This window comes from Phoca vitulina, unplaced genomic scaffold, assembly GCF_004348235.1.
Source record: "Phoca vitulina isolate PV1807 unplaced genomic scaffold, GSC_HSeal_1.0 scaffold2, whole genome shotgun sequence".
NCBI classification, from domain to species: Eukaryota; Metazoa; Chordata; class Mammalia; order Carnivora; family Phocidae; genus Phoca; species Phoca vitulina.
The window spans coordinates 48763187-48769466 of NW_022589705.1; the positions used below are offsets into that span (position 1 = coordinate 48763187).

Here is a 6280-nt window from a genome sequence, read left to right on the forward strand (position 1 = left end):
ATTATAACTGCAATAATAATTGTTTGTACACATACTTAAAATTGTCTATAAGGGCATAGGAAAACCATGTTGGCCTTTTTCTTAATGACATTGACAGTGCTGGGAGAGCAGCTAGGACAGGGTACTTAATGGACACTATTATGTGGGGTAGGCTCTCCACCTCTTTCCTCACTGCATCCCTCTGCTCAAGAAGCTATTATGGCTCCCTATTGCTTACTGCACCAAATCCAGGAGCTTCAAGGCCTCGGTAACCTGTCCACATTTGGCCTCTCTGTCCCATGCATTCTCAACAAGGGCAATATCGCCCCCAAGGGAGCAAATATTGGTTCTTTGTTGGGGATTGAAAAAAAAATCTTCCTCTTTTTATGTCTATAGCACACAAACAGATCCACAGTACATAACTGATATACATTGTATCTGTGGTATTAAAATTTCACTGGAGAGAAGTAATTAAGAAAAAATTCTAAAAAGGTTTCTGGGCAATAATGAATAAAACTTTAAGAAACACTGATCTAGATTTATTTCCCTCAAGAGAAAGAACGCTCACAGCATAAAGAATTGAGGGAATCATTTTGTCTTTTCTTTGGTTCTAGGTTTCCTGAGGAGTAAAGTGAAGAAGATTGACCCATGACCTCTGAGGCCCTTTTCAGCCCTGACAGTAGATGCCCCCAAGAATCGGGTGCTCACAAGGTGACTTACATACTCACCCAGTGACTTTGCCCCTTCACGAGTGAATTTCCTTCCCACCCACTGGCCTTTATTTACTCTTGCCGTTCCCCTCCCCCACATTCCCAGAACTTCTGTCTTCTCCTCCCTTTTTGAGGCTCCACCTCCTCTAGGCGTCGCCTCCTGTCATAACCCTGCCACCTCCCAAGCAGTGCTGGCGAGGCTGTGTGAGCTGGGATTTGAGTGATGGATGGTTTCTGAGAGCCCTAGCAAATGAGATTTCTGACTGCCCCCCAGCACGGTGCTCGGCATGAAATAGACAATAAGTATTTACTGAGTGAAAAATGTATGAATGCATGAGTGAATGAATTATATTTCTGTATCTTTCTCTTTTCTCCTCCCCATCCCTATGCATAATGTTCAAAGCGGCAAAAAACCAAAACAAAATGAAACAACACACACACACACACACACACACACACACACACCCCAAAACCACTGGACAGGGAAGGTTGCTGTAGTTTGGGTTTCTCCGGAGGCAAACCATGAGACAAGGATCTGACTGTGAATGGTATATTTGGGAGGTGACCCTGGGAAACACTGGTAAGAGGAGTGGAGAAGTGAGACCAGGAAGGAACAGATACCCAAAAAATGTTGTGATATTAAGCAAGTCACCACTATAGACAGCCAGAGCTTAATTTGACTGGAGAATTCTGGGAAGCAATGTAGTGACCCTCACAAGAGAGGAAGGGGGTACTTATCCACCAAGTTCCATTAGACAATGGTTGAGAGCTGTTCCCAGGGGGCACTAACTCCCTGGTAGTTCCAGCCTACAGCAGTTGAGGGCATATGGTCACTGGCATCTAGAGAACGCCCTCTAGCAAAGAGACCTGGGCACTGAGAGTTCTCTTCAGGCCAGAGACCATGGAAGCAATTAAGGCCCAGGGATATGGGGGGACCTTCAGCATCTGCTACAGGGGTACAGTGAGGAGGAAGAGAGAAGGTCTGCTTGAACCTTTCCTTTCTCCCCTTCTCCAGGTCTTAAGCACAATCCATCCCAAACTGATAGACTCTCTTACTTACATAAGACACCTTGCATTTTTAAATTTTTCTTTCACCTTTCTGAGGCATCAACCCAAAGGGGATACCCCTGCAATATTGCACAGCTCCAGAAGGGGGCGCAATGTCCATCCCTGGATGGGGTTCCTGGAATTAGGAGGTGTCCTGCATGAGAGGCAGGGAGGGCCCCAATGCTGGTTGTGGAGGCGTATTACTCCGTCTCCATTTGACAGCTAAAGAGACCTGCAGCACCCTGTAATCAGGGACAGAATGGGTGAGGAGATAAGCACTTCCACAGAGGCCTGAACTCTTTTCCAGGAGGCGCTGTGTTTAGGATGTTGTGGTCTTGTTATGCATGGGGCTCTATTCCTCCAGGTCCTTCCTGTCCAGTAGGACCCACCGAACCTAAGCCACTCCTGTCCCCATACTGCCCCCTGTGCAGCTCTGAGGAAGGTCAGAGGCAAAGAAACACAGCCCCCGACACTCCATCCCACGCAGAATTGGGCAGGAAAGGCCCTGAGCCATAGACACTAACTTCCTGTAAGGCTGCAGACAAACCATGTAGCTTCTCGACCCTCATTTGCCTCGTGTATGAAATGGTTCAACCCTCCTGTTGACACTGACAGATAAGGCACAAGAAGGTGTTTTGTCAGACTGTAAAGGGCTATACAAAATATTATCACTTGTCATGACTAACATCTCCTTCCTGTAGCCCCTGGGGTGCTTGTGTCAGAGCCACACAATAGCACTTCCGCCTTCTCCATCACTGCTTTTCAGATGCCTCGCCCACGGCGGGCGCCATGTTCTTTCCTGTCTCCGCGCGTGCCTGCGAGCCAGTCCTCTGCTTCTGTCCCTGTCCTCCTAGTTCCTCCCTACTCAACTCTCAGGACTCCTCCCGTGACACTTCTTCAAGGCATTCTTCTTTTAACTAGGCTGCACATCCACTGCAAAGCCCAACACGGGTCTTGAACTCAGGCCCCTAAGATCAAGACCTGAGCTGAGGTCAAGAATCAGGCCCTTAACCAACTGAGCCACCCAGGCGCCCCTGGGCGTTCTTTCCTGACACCATCCTCTTCCGTGGGAGTAGGATGTCCCACCTCTGCATGCCCAATGTTCCCTGAACTCCCCTTTGTTGTTTGTTGCCTTCTTTGTCTCCTCCACCAAAATGGAAACTCCTGCAAAGCAACAGGACCTTATTAGACTGCTAGGGCTGCTGTAACAAAATACCACAGACTGGTGGGCTTAAACAACAGAAATGTATTTTCTCACAGTTCTGGAGGCTGGAAGCCCAAGATCAAAGTTGTCAGCAGGGCCGGTTTCTCTGAGGCTTCTCTCCTTGGCTTGCAGATGGCTGCCTTCTGGCTGGGTCCTCATATGGTCCCTCCTTTGTGTAGGCCCTTGCTATCTCTTGGTGCATCCAAATTTCTTCTTCTAATGAGGACACAAGTCAGATTGGATTATGGCCCACTCTATTGGCCTATTTTAACTTGATCACTTCTTTCAAGGCCTTATTTCCAATTATAGTCACATTCTGAGATACTAGGGGCTAGGGCTTCAATGAATTTGGGAGGATATAATCTGGCCCATAACAATATGTGCACATGTTCTCTTTTCAGCAACCCCAGCCAACAACTAAGCAGGGTGGGGATACTAGGGCCTCGCTGTTTTTGCCCAATGGGGGACTCTTCTAATGGGCAATCTTTGTTCCAGAGATTCCCTGTAGGTTGTCCAAGACTTTCTCAGATCTAAATCATGGCCTGAGCCTCTTCTAGCACAAGCCTGCTCTTCCTTCCTTGTGTCTTCTACAGGCATTATCCCCAGCAAACCTCTTGCACTAGTAATTCTGGTTCAGTGGACCCTACTGACAGAGTTTTACACACACACACACACACACACACACACACACAGGTAAAGAACCCATGGGTATGACTAACACCTAAGCCCTCCATGCAGCATGGAAAGACCTACTCAGTTAGCTAACAGAGGCTAAGTGCCTACTCTGTGCAGGAACATTGTTCCTATCCCTCAACAAAGCCCTGTCTAATGAGGAAGACAGAGAGGAAAATAAGCCAGCAAAATACAGTGTGATATCTTTGTGTATACATGCATGCTTCTAATTGTTTAAGTAAATAGAAACTTCTAATGAGTTCCCAATGTTCTCATCCTACTGTTTTCTTTAGTTGGGTGAACATCCTCCTGCAATCTTGTTCTTGTTTATTATTTTGCTTTGCAAAGTCTTCTACTTCTGACACAACAAATTTAAACTTGAATGCACATCCAATTGGGGAATTCTAATAAATTCTAAGTTGGGGATTTGAATTAATGAGTTCCTGAATAACAGAGTTGATTATATTGTCCTTAGTATTCCAGTTGCTGGTGTTTTGTTGGTTTTGGCCCTGGAATGACTGATAAGCAGCAGATCTAATGATGACAGTAATGACTGAGGTCCAGAAATAATAAGACTTAAGCCATAGTCATATTAAAGCCAATAATAATAATAAGCATCTACCCATACATTAAAGCCTTAGCTCACTAATTGTACCTGTAACCTAAGAAACCACAGCAAGAGACTGCTGAGAGGAGAACCAAGAACACAACAGAGAAGCCAATATTCTGTAGCATCACAGTTGGATTTTCTCTGTTCTAAGAAACTCTAAAAGGATTTGTTGCCACACTTGGGGAGTTCACAGCAAGGTAGAAGTTAAGCCACATATTAGGTTTCTGAATCACTTATAAAAGGGCCTGAATTGTCTCTTTGACACAGAAGTATCTATGTATGCCAGAGCTCCTGGCATTTTATGTACATTTGCATATTATATTGTACATTATAGTTTTATATATTATCTGTTATAGATCACATATTGTGAATATATATCATATATATATATATATATATATATCCATTTTTTAAAAATCTGGGTCCCTGTTCTCAGGGCTGTGTGGGAAGTCCAGCACCTCCCTGAGACTTCTGGGGGCTTGCTCTTCCTCAGAGGGTGGCCGGAAGTCTCCTTCTATAGCTCACTTGGCCTCCCTGACACTTGCTTGATTCCTCTTGTCCATCCTGCACCCCATCAAGCCTCAGAGGTTGCTGTCCCTTCTGACCCTTTGCACCCCGGCATCCCCATATCTTTTTCCCCTTCACTCTTCATAGCAGTACCAACACTTCCTCACTGTATAAGAATAACCAAAGCAGGTAAAGGGCAGCATGAGTCAACTAAAGAATTCCTCTAAATCAACAATAAAAGACAACCAGTTTTTTTAAAAATGGAGAAAAGAACCAGCCCAGAGATGAGAGTGAAGACTTCACTTACTAAATCTCTCCGAAAGAAATGGAAAAAAGAAAAAAGAAAAAAAAAAGAAGAAATGGAAAAAGGGCTCAAAGTGAAATGGTTTACCCAAAGCCACAGAAAGGGTTGATGGCAGAGGAAGGAGAATTACTCAAGCTTTCCTAATTCCTGCTTGAGCCCTTCACCCTATCCCCCACCCCTACCACCAAATACCCGCCCAAGTCAGGTTGCTTCAGGACCACTGAACCTTCCAGAATTTCTGCACTGATTAGTCAATAGTGGAAAATCTGAAGAGATGCAAGTAGGAAAAAGAAACTAAACCAGGCCAGAAGAGCAATGCAACAGGCATGATGGGGGTCAAGTCCTCCTATTCCATCTTCATTTCCTGTGACAGGAAACACAGTCCCTGACATCCAGGCAGACTCTGAGCCTGTGAGCATGAGGAAGCTGGCCGAAGACATGGGTGAGCCGGCACTCGAGGGGACAGAAGGACAGACAGAGGTAGGCACCCCAGACAGGGAAGCTAGCAACCAAGCTGAGGGCAATGATGGGGCCCCTTCGTCTTGAGTCTGACCATGCCCACGGAGGGTTATTAAAGAGACCTGCTGTCCCCACCTGGTCAGGGAGCCCTGGCACTGGTCCAGCAGCCTCTTCTCTGAGCCCCTGTCGCAAGCAGGCCAGGCCAGAGTGAAAAGGCACTCCCAGAGGCCCGTGTGGTCCCCTACCCTGGGAAAGCTCTCCAACTGCACCCTCAGGCTCCACTCGCCCACCACCTCCTCACCCTGCCCTGGTACACTTTCAAGACCCTGTAGCTGCAGGATGTTATTGATTAGAGGGCACCTGGGTGAGCAGCACAAGAATGCGCCTCCCCAAGTGGCCTGGGCAGGGACCACATCCCAGCTCTGCCCTGACTTCTCCAAGCCCAACCTTCTGGGTCAAGAACTTGTATCCCCCTTTAAAAAAAAAAACAAAAACCACTTCTAACCTTTTTTAAAACTTTAAACCTTTTATCAGCAGAGAGGGAGGGAACTGATTTTTATTTTTATTTTGGAAGGCATTGTAAGCTAACCTGACCATCTTTGCAGCTCTGCATTTCCCTCATGCAGCTCCACAGACCCACTTCTAGGGAAGGGGTTTTGTGCTCAAAACTGTCTGATCAACTCTCAGTCCTTTCTAGCAAGATAAGTGACACCTAGGACCCAGGAAATAAATGCTGATGATTTGTGGGGGAAAAAATAAGTAAAAATAAAAATGGAGAAGACTTGACT

General features: G+C 46.2%; 1 pseudogene; it reads left to right on the plus strand.

Moving 5' to 3' along the window:
- Nucleotides 1-5305: 5305 nt before the first annotated feature.
- Nucleotides 5306-5579, plus strand: LOC116646419 (annotated as a pseudogene).
- The last annotated feature ends 701 nt before the right edge of the window (nt 5580-6280 follow it).